The sequence below is a fragment of the Sturnira hondurensis genome, unplaced genomic scaffold, assembly GCF_014824575.4.
Source record: "Sturnira hondurensis isolate 20B ecotype Veracruz unplaced genomic scaffold, ASM1482457v3 Scaffold0001509, whole genome shotgun sequence".
Lineage (NCBI taxonomy): Eukaryota > Metazoa > Chordata > Mammalia > Chiroptera > Phyllostomidae > Sturnira > Sturnira hondurensis.
In genome coordinates, this window is record NW_028074140.1 from 4823760 (window position 1) to 4833804 (window position 10045).

The following is a 10045-nucleotide window of genomic DNA, read 5'->3' on the forward strand; positions in this document are numbered from 1 at the left end:
GACCCTGTCTGCCTGTTCCGTATTTGAGTGTCATTGGTCATATTTTGCTTGCTTGTTTGTTTTGTTGTTTAGATTCCTGTTAACGGTGATATCATATGGTATTTGTCTTTCACTGCCTGGCTTATTTCACTCAGCATAAGGCTTTCCAGTTCCATCCATGAAGTGCAACAATGAAAAGTTTTAAATATAACAACAACAACAAAAAACTGGGTAGCTTTTCAAGAAAATAAATAAACAAACAGTATCAAGTGGGTATTGAGAACAAAAGTGTTAGGCAAGATTTTCAAGAAATTTGAAATCTAGTTCAGGATGGTAAGGTGAAAGTCAATGAAATAGTCACTGCTCACTTAGTGTGAAGCTGCAGGAAAAAAGCACAAAGGAACTTTGGCTACATGACTGCATTTGTGAAAATCTGGATTGAAGAGTTCACCAAGTTACCAGACCAGAAATATACTTGGTGAATACAAACTTTTTGAAGAAAGTATGTGTCAGGATATAAAGATCCACTTCTATCAGTCTTCTTTCAAATAACAAGCCCAGGGCAAGACTGTCTGAGCTACTTCTATAACACAGAATAAGATTTGGTGAATGAATCCAACGTGCACAAAATTCAAGTACCTCTTCACCAAATCGACTGGCATGAGCATGTCAGCCGATGACCTCATTTATGTATGAATAGACATTTAAGTTCTTACAACAAAAAGGAGAATGTTATCAAAGAGTTAAGAAAGGCTGAAATACTAGGAGGGCATTACTTTTCAGAGTAGTACATGGCTTCTGGAAATAAAAGTTCGAAGAATTCAGCAACAGAAGCTCAATACACTGCTTGATAAATTTTATCTTTCACTAAGATCTGCCTTGAGGAAATGAGGGAAAAAAAGGAAAAATCTAGTTTTGAAAGATCATTAGGTATAAACAATATCAAGGAGGAAGCATCCAACATTGTCCCATATCCTCCGGTAAAGGAGGAGGCAGAGGTTAATTTGGCGATTTGGAAATCACGCCCATAGGAGATACTTAAAAACCATTTCCATGGGCAGAAGGCAAAACAAATGCCCACAAAGTGCTTCTTTGGAAATTGTTCATGCTGCGAAAATCCAAGGGACAACAGAAACATGAGCTTAAGGTGGGGGGAACTAACCCTTATTTAAATCACTAATACTGAATTATTTTAATCTAAAGAAATAAACAAACCCAAGATGTCTTCTGATGCTTCCAAGGAAAACCATCAAGATACACATCTTAAGGCGAAGAGGCAGTTGGCTGCCCATATCTACTGCTACAAGAGGTGTCATAATGAACTCAAAAAGATACATCCTACAAAGGGAGGGTGAAAATTTTGTGACAAGGAGATATTTCACAACTAAATGCATAAACTACCTGGTTTTTTGAATGGAAGTTGATCTTACCCTTCCCGTCATAGTTAGATCAGCCAGAATTAAATGTCATATGTCTATGAACACAGAGATTGATTTTTAGATTTCTGTCTGTCTGAGATATGATTAGCACTGCTATGCAAGCTTAGAGACACAAGCTCAGATGCAAATTCAAGTGCAAAATGCTGTGCCACCACGGTAAGTGTTAATTTGTTTCCGATTAGTGATTACAGTGTCACCCATCCCACCTCATACTATGGGCTATAAATACGGGGTGGGTGAATTGTTATAGGCTCCTGGGCAAGAATTTCATCTGAAACACAGGTGGTGCCTCCCATTCATTTCAATATGAGCAGGAAATGAAAGGGGTACTAGATGTCAGACTGGTAATGAGCCAGATTCTCCCAGTGATTCAACTACTCCCTACCAGTAGAGAATATAGAGAAACAGCAGTTAGTCTTCCAGTTTACCGTGTTAGCATTTCGAAAGGCTTTCATTGGAGTAAATTGCCTTTTTGGTGTAGTAAGTGGAACTTGAGAGATTGGATATAGTGAACATGGCTTCTCAAAGTGTCTAGTTGATAACCAGTTAGTAACCACGACATTAAAAGAGTGTGACACTGCTGAAGAGCAACAAAATCAAGTTGTCACAAAGACTTGGTCCAATTGCCATCTTTCCCCACCACCGGGAATAGGAAGCGACCATCTGTTTGTTCATTCATTTCTCTACTGACTCCAAGTGCAGTGCATAAGCATTGGTTTTGCAGCTGAACTGGCCAGTTGTGCATCTTGGCAACCTTAGGAGACAGGGCAAGTTGTTTACTTCTCTGTGTCTCAGTTTTCTGAACTCTAAAATAGAAATAAAAAGTATGTAGTTAAACTGTTTAACATAGACAAGGCTTTTAGAGCATAGTGTTTGGTAAGTTTGAGCTGTTACTATTCTCAATAAAGTTTTATTGTGTACCAATTACATACACTCCCTGAAAGTTAAAATTTACTCTCCAAGAGTCTCAGTGGATTTTTCAGTCATGATATCCATACCTTCTTACATTTATGCTTCTTAATATTTTAAGTAAATGTTTTAAAATGTGCATGAATGAGTGAGTTAGCCTATTTTTGTATTAACATTATATCTAATAATAATTTGGGAAGGAGAGAGGAGGGAAGATGGAATTTTACAGTCAAATACAAACCTGTCCTAAATTTTGATGTTCTTTACAATTTCCCCCAGGAGTCGTATGAGGGCAAGAAACAGAAACCATGAAAATCATCTTCATTTAAGTTCCCCTCCCCTATGTATCTTACCTACTTTTGTCCATTCATTATCTTTGTTCATACTTCTTTAGTCTTCTGCATATCCTTGTCACTATACTATCAATCAATCAAGATTTCTTCTATTTCAAGGGATGGGAAACCCGACTTCAGGAAAGAAAATTTGCTAACTTAGGTATGTGTGAAGCCTTAGGGTTGGGTAGCCTAGGGTTGGTTTTGCATGCAGCCCCAAAACCTCATCAGGACTCAGGCTCTCTGCTTCTGTTCTCCTCCATGTGGACTTCATTCTCAGACTCCACATGCTGGCAAAAATACCTGTCTGCAGATCTAGGCCTACAGCCTCCCAGATTTGGGTCTAACAAGAAAGAGCCATTGCCTCTCATTGGCTGCCTAGACCACATGTCCATTCTGAACCAATCTTGGTGGTCAGACAAAGCAGTCCTTTGTGTGCCATGTCTGAGTCAGACAGTTGCTCTTAAAGCTGGGAATGAAATGAATTCTACTTGGAGCTCAAAGCAGAGGAAAAGGATAAGGAACTTTGATATAGAGGAAAATTAGTGCTTTGTTAGCCGACATGTGAAGAGCAACAAACACAACACTGGTTCACTATACCCATCCTGTAACTCTGATCCTGCCCAATCTGTCCCCAGAGCCTCCAAATGATTCTTTTTTCCTTTTGCAAAAAATCTAAAGTCTGTATGTGGCATTCAAGGCTCTTGAGCATTCTAACTTATTTCTTACCATGCTAACTCTTGCATTCTAGGCTCCGGTTTATTTTCAGAATGTCTCCAGCCTCTTACAATGTTTGATTTTCTGTCCCCCATCCATCCTGTTGATATCTTTTTTTATGATTGCAGTCCAGCTCAAATATACCTCACAAAGAGCCAATGGAGTCAGGGTTATTACATTCATTTTATAGATGAGGGCATTGGAATGGAACCAGTAACAAACTTGGCCATAGTTACACTGTTGGTAGTGCTGTGTTTGGATTCCCCTCCGGCACTCTGGATTCAGAGTCCTTCCTGACTACACGCTCTCACCTATGGAAAGTAAGAGGGACACCTTAACACTACTGTGCCCTACATCAACATCAGACATGTGAAAACATGTGTAGTGGAAGGAAATGTGTTATATTGTGGATTTTGTTTACCCTGATTTTATTTATAAGGACACGGGTGTTTCCCATTGACATGGTATTTTGTTCCTGTTATGTCTTCAATCTGTAAAATGTGACAGGCAAGCAGACTAGTGAGTACTACACATAGGTTTTGAAAAATTAAGATGTGTTTAATATTTTAAAATTGGAGTTTCAAGGTAAAAAACATTGTATAAGCATGTGTTGGATACTTGTTCTCTGCCAAATGGTAGATATCTAAAAAAACAAAAAGCCACTCCTGTCCAAATAGCCTGCTGTCTCAAGTTGCTTGTTGTCTAGTTAAGGAGACATAGCTGTAAATAAATTCAATGCCATTTAGTGCTGGTCTTACAATTTGAAGAAGGCAGTTGGTTATGGGGTTTTGTTTTGTTTTTGCATGAGGGAGTTTCCAGCAACAACAGCCAAGGTTTAAGATGCTTTTACTCTTGTAGATGAATGGATAATTATTATAATAATATACTTATAAGTAGACAAGGTTATTGACTTTATAGCACTTACTTGTAGGAGAAGGATGTAAATGAAACTCAGCAGAATTCATAATTTAACATGTTATAAAAATTGCGACGAAGGAGTAGAGCCAAGGGTTGCAGTAGAGAATGTCAGATGGGCCATAGATGCATGGGAGTTGTCAGTTTTGGGGGAATCGCTTTTCTGTTTGTGACCTGAAGAATGGTAGAGTGGGGTATGTGGAAGTCTGAGGAATGCAGCGTTCCACATGAAGGGACTCAGGGATGTAGAGCAAGTGATGTTGCAGTAAAGAGCTTGAGGCGTTCAAGGAAGGCCAGGATCTGCAGAGTGGGTTCACGTCAGGTGAGTGGTTGGAGATGAGGCTAAAGGAGAAGGAAGAGTTGGACATCTGTAGCCTTGTGGCCATGGGAGGAAGCTGGGATATTAGGTATGGTGGAAACTATTGAAAGTACAAAGCACGGGTATATATCCAGGTTTTGGGAAGATGATTCTGCATGCCCATGAAAGAGGTGGCAAGCTGCCTGCCCATCGGGAGGGAGTTGTCCAGTGGGAGGTCCATGAAGAGGAGTTAGATGTGGAAATAGAGAGAGATGGGCACATTGAGAACTATTTGACAGGTGGTATCTAGGATGACGTCCAGGTTCTCATCTTTAGTTACTAGGAAGTTTGAGATACCATGTACTAAAAATCAGCATGCAGTCAGAAGCCTAAGAGGTAGCAGGGCAGGTAGTTGGATCCATGCTAAAGAATTTCAGAACAAATGTTTTCTACTGAGTTCCCCATCTAGTTTTGAACAAAGATCACGTGTAAGATCTTCCTGTTGATCCCATGGCTTCTGGAGGAGAATCTCATCTTTCCTAAACTGACCCTCTCTGCCTCCATGTTTTTTCCTTATAATTTCAGGCCGAGAGCCAGCTTGAGAAACAGAGGCTTTCTGTGCTGAGGATATTTCCTGACAGCAACAGCCTCCAGGCTGTTGCACCCCTCAGACAATCCTGTCCCCAGGCTTTTCCAGAAAGCTTAGTTCTGTCCTCCCCAGCACGCTGTCTACTATCTCTGGGCAAATTTCTCTCTGCTTATCAGGAACAGACTTGTGAAACCCCTGTTTCAGCCCTATTCTGAGCTCGCAATCCTACATTCTTTGCACAAAGGACTAATAATCGTTTCCTACTTCCTTGGTTCGGAAGATAAACACTTGTGGATTAATATTGTTATGTCTGAGAAATTCTAATTTCGTTTTAAGGAGCTATGATTGTGATTCAGTACTCTCAAATAGCATCTGCTTCTTCTATCATTGGTTTGGACTTTACAAAACATAAGAGTTGCAGAAAACAATTAGTTCCAATATTGTGAAGTTGACAAATCTGTCTCATGTATACTGTTACACTATTAATGATAATTTGAGGTAGACATTATTATCATCATTACATGAGACAATTGAGACTCAGGGACTAAGTGAGCTATCCACTGTTACCCAATTGGAAAATGATGCCTCTCAGGTCTCAAATTCATGGACATAGACCATGTTTTTATTTTTTGCTTTGTTACAGCAACTTATTTATTGTGAGAGGTGGAGAGGTTATATTTCAAGATATTCTGCTACATTCTATTTGGATATGAAATTATTTTCATATCCAGGCAAGTGTTCTAATGTTTCCATAGCAGGTCATTCAGAACATTAGAGACCAATACTTAGTGCCTGGGAAGGTTTCTTTACACCAAGAAAAACTCTGTCCCAGGAGTAGCTTGACTCTTCAGCCAACTTATAAATGTGTTTCTTCAATTACTACAAGAAATAAAGGACTTTGAGTAGTTAATTGATTTATTAGGATAGTCCTGATGAAATATTATCACTAAAAAAATAAATGAAGAAGGATTATAGGCTGAGTACTCATGGGAACAAAATTCAGAGGATAGCTCTGCAGTTAAGAGGTCAAACAGTTTCGTTTTCATTTCGGAAAAGCAACACTTTCTATACCAAATGTCATGGCTACCCATCTCAACTCTAGGGAAAACAGAACCCATTTGGATGATCTCTGGTTCAGAAGGCAGAACATTGCTCCAGGGAAATCCTATTCCAGGGAAAATTATAATCCAGGGAAATTATAATCTAGGGGAGTATAATTTCTTTTTTTTCTTGCCATTCGTATTTACAAAGGCATATTGCATGAAAACAAGTAAACTCTTTGGAAATAAACAAATTTTGTAGCAGCTCTGTACCTTTATGTTATAATAATATTTAACCATTTGTTTTAAAAATTATTTTAATGTTACAATTTGAGCAACAAAGAAAAGCGTAGATGAGAGCCCAGCTCTGAGATGTTGCAGACTAGGTGGTGACCTGCTGAGGAAGACGGCCAAGGCCAGGCACTCTGAGCTCGGTGAGGTGCGGTGGGCAGGCAGGGCTCAGCTATGCAGCAAGGATGGTATGTGTAAATGGACGCAAAACGTGTTAGCTCCTGAACTGCCAAATAAACGGACAGACTTGGGTGACCTCTCAACCGTATTTCTCACGTTTTAAGATCTTATCTAAAATCTAGTTTGCATTCCCTGCTGAAGTGTACAGATTAGATTGAGATGTCATATTTTTCGATCAATCAAGACTATTTTAGGGAAGTTTACCCTGGGCCAGAGTAAAGCATAATATTCTGAGGGCTATTGGTTGTCACCTATTGTGACTTTTTTTTTATGTGTCAGCTTAGCTAGGCTATAGTAGCCATTCTGTAATCAAATACTAATCTAGGTGTTTCTATGAAGGTTTTTTTGTGGATTTGGTTAACATTTTTCTCTCTCTTTTTTCCCCTTCCTTCCCTTCCTCCCTTCCTCCCTTCCTCCCTTCCTTCCTTCCTTCCTTCCTTCCTTCCTTCCTTTGTTCTATTTTTCTAGAAACATTGACTGATAAATGTTTGATACTAAGGGTGGGTCCAGAAGAACAGACTGTTAAGGGTGAGTTTTCTGAAATGGCTCTACAGTTTCTGGAACTGTTTCTCTAGTTTGATTAGATTTAAGGCAGTAATGACTCTCTGGTTTTGTAAAGACACCAAAAATATCACCAATCACCAATAAATACTCCTGATTAAAACCTCATAAAAGGAAGGATGCTGATTAACTGCTGATTCTCCTCAGGATCCATCTCCATCTCCCCTCTCTCCTTTTGGCCTATAATTAGATTCCAGTCCCAGCAGACTCTAAGGGGTGAGGTACAAAGTATGGCCTATAAGCAGATGCTATACACTCCAAAACAGCTGCCCGTGTTTCCAATTTATACAGACAGAAATCTGGAGAATATGTGTGGGAATGGGTATTAAGAGTGTAGGATAGTGTTGGAAGGAACGTAAAGTTGGACCAGGCAGAATTTTTTCATATGGGCCCACTTGGCCGAGATTCTGGATTTAATGTTGCCGTTTGGGAGGGTGGAAAGGGCTCTAACAGTTTGGTTGGCTGAAACACGCACTGAAAGGTGGTCCACAGTAAGTGAAGTTGAAACGCCAACCTGCCTTGGTATACAGTAGAGGAAGGGACTCAAAGGCTTAGGGAGATCAGAGGATTAGACTGGATCTGCAATTTAAGACCTGCTTACTCACCACAGGAGGGTTCAGAGGATGCATGTTCCACTACGGCTATGAGAAATAAATCTGAGGGGAGTGCCAAGCATCTTTGAAGCTCTATGTGGTCCTTCCTTTCTGTAGGTCAAAGATTATAGCGGGAACTGATACATCTAAATTTAGAAACCTAAATGCATTGGGGATAATTGGATTCTGGGGTAGCAGGGGCTGAATGACAGCACTCAATCACCAAAGACAAGGTGGGCATTGGGTCCTAATGGGCAGCAGAGTCAAAGTAGCGATCAGAATAGCTTGACTCAAAGAAACCTATGTCACTGGCTAGTTGATCATGGTGTTCCTAGGAGCGAAATACTTGGCAAGTCTACTAATGTCTTACCTGATCTGTAGGAGTGGGAGTGTTCTAGGTCAAGGGACCAGAAGTCTACCTGAATCATATAAACAGGGAGTCAGGGCCCTTCAATCAATTCCCAGATTCTAGCCAGTGTACAGACCTACAACCCCTTGCATGAAGGGGAGGCATGCAGGACTGAGGTCCACTTGAGGAAGGACCTCAGTACACTGCCCAAAATGTATACTTTCGATCTTCCTCCCAGCCATACTCCAAGGGAGCTATAGCCTTTCCCCAGACTGACTATGCACTGGGGAACAGGAAGTGATCAGGCCTTTCAGGGGTTACTGGATTCTAGCTCTGAAGTGGCAGTAAGTCCAGGAGGCCCAAAATGTCACTGCAGTCCACCAGTCAGAGTGGGGCTTATGGACATCTGAGGCTCAATGGAGCTTTAGGTCAGGTCCATCTCACTGTGGTCCAGTGTAAGATGGACCACTTGGTTCAGTGGTGCTGAACCCATTCTCTAGTTATTTCCCCCATTCTGAAAACATAATTGGAATAGTCATAGTGAGCAAGTGGCAGAATTCCCATATTGGCTCCCTGACCAATGGAAGGAGGGCTGTTATGATGGGAAAGGCCAGTGCAAGCCAATAGAAGCACTTCTTCCTAGGAAAATAGTAAACCAACATAATATTGCATTCCTGGGGGAAATGCCATCACCAAGGACATGAAGGTTGCAGGAGTGGTGATCCACCTGTTTGGCCTTTGCAGAAGACAGATGGATCTTGGAGGGCAGTTATCATAAGCTTAACCAGGTGATAACTCCAATTGTAACTGCTGTACAGATATGGCTTCACTGCTTGAACAAATTGGCACATTCACTGGTACCTGGTATATAGCCATTAATCTATTAGTGTCATAAATGCTCCTCCCCCCATACCTATTAGCAAAGACTACCACAGTCAGTTTACTTTCAGCTGGCAAGGTCAACAATACACCATCACAGTCCTATTTCAGGGGCACATCAGCTCTCTAGCCCTATGTCCTAATTTAGTTTGCAGGGACTTTGATTGCCTTTCCACAAAATATCACACTGGCCTATTGCTTTATGCTGATTGGCTGTAGTGAGCAAGAAGTGGCACCTATTCTAGTTTTATTAGGCCCTCATGTGTCAGGGGGTGAGATGTAAATTTGATGAAAATTCAGGAACTTTTTACCCCAGTGAAACTTCTAGTGGTCCAGAGGCATGGGGCATGTTGAGACATCCATTCTAGAGTGGAGGATAGATAGTGGGTCTGATCCCTCCCACAACCCCCAAAGTGGCACAATGCCTGGTAGGCTTTTGTGGATTTGGGAGGCAACATATTTCTCACTTGGGGGTGAGTTACTCTGGCCCCTTTCTTGAGTGACCTGCGAAGCTGCTAGTTTCGAGTTGGGCCCAGAACACGAGAGGGCTCTGCCAAAAGTCCAGGCCACTGTATAAACTGCTCCACCACTGGGAGCAACAGACCCATCAGTGGGTCTGATATTTTATCAGAAAAGATATTTTATCTTTTGTAAATGCTCATCCAAGAGTGACTTCAGCATAGGAAGATCTTAATACTCAAGTGTATAGGGTGACCTGTTCTGTGGATACGAGTCAGCCTCTTTCCCCAGCCACTCCTTCCCCTCGTCACCACCCAATGGGCTCATGAATAAAGTTGCCAACATGGTGAGGATGGAGGGTTTACACGGGCTCAGCGAGATAGACTTCCAGTCATCAAGTCTGACCTGGCTCTGGCCACCATCAAATGCCCAATTTGCCAGCAACAAAGATCGACACTGAACCTGTCTCATGCCACCATCCCCCAGGGCCAGGTACATGGTGGCAAGTTGATCAT

At 41.3% G+C, this 10045-nt stretch overlaps 1 long non-coding RNA gene across 1 annotated transcript; it reads left to right on the forward strand.

The window, feature by feature from the left end:
• The first annotated feature begins 2389 nt into the window (after window positions 1–2389).
• LOC118974606 (uncharacterized) lies at window positions 2390–9634 on the forward strand. The gene is made up of 3 exons (XR_005063936.1): window positions 2390–2400; window positions 8957–8960; window positions 9550–9634. It is a non-coding gene; the product is annotated as an uncharacterized LOC118974606 (long non-coding RNA).
• The last annotated feature ends 411 nt before the right edge of the window (window positions 9635–10045 follow it).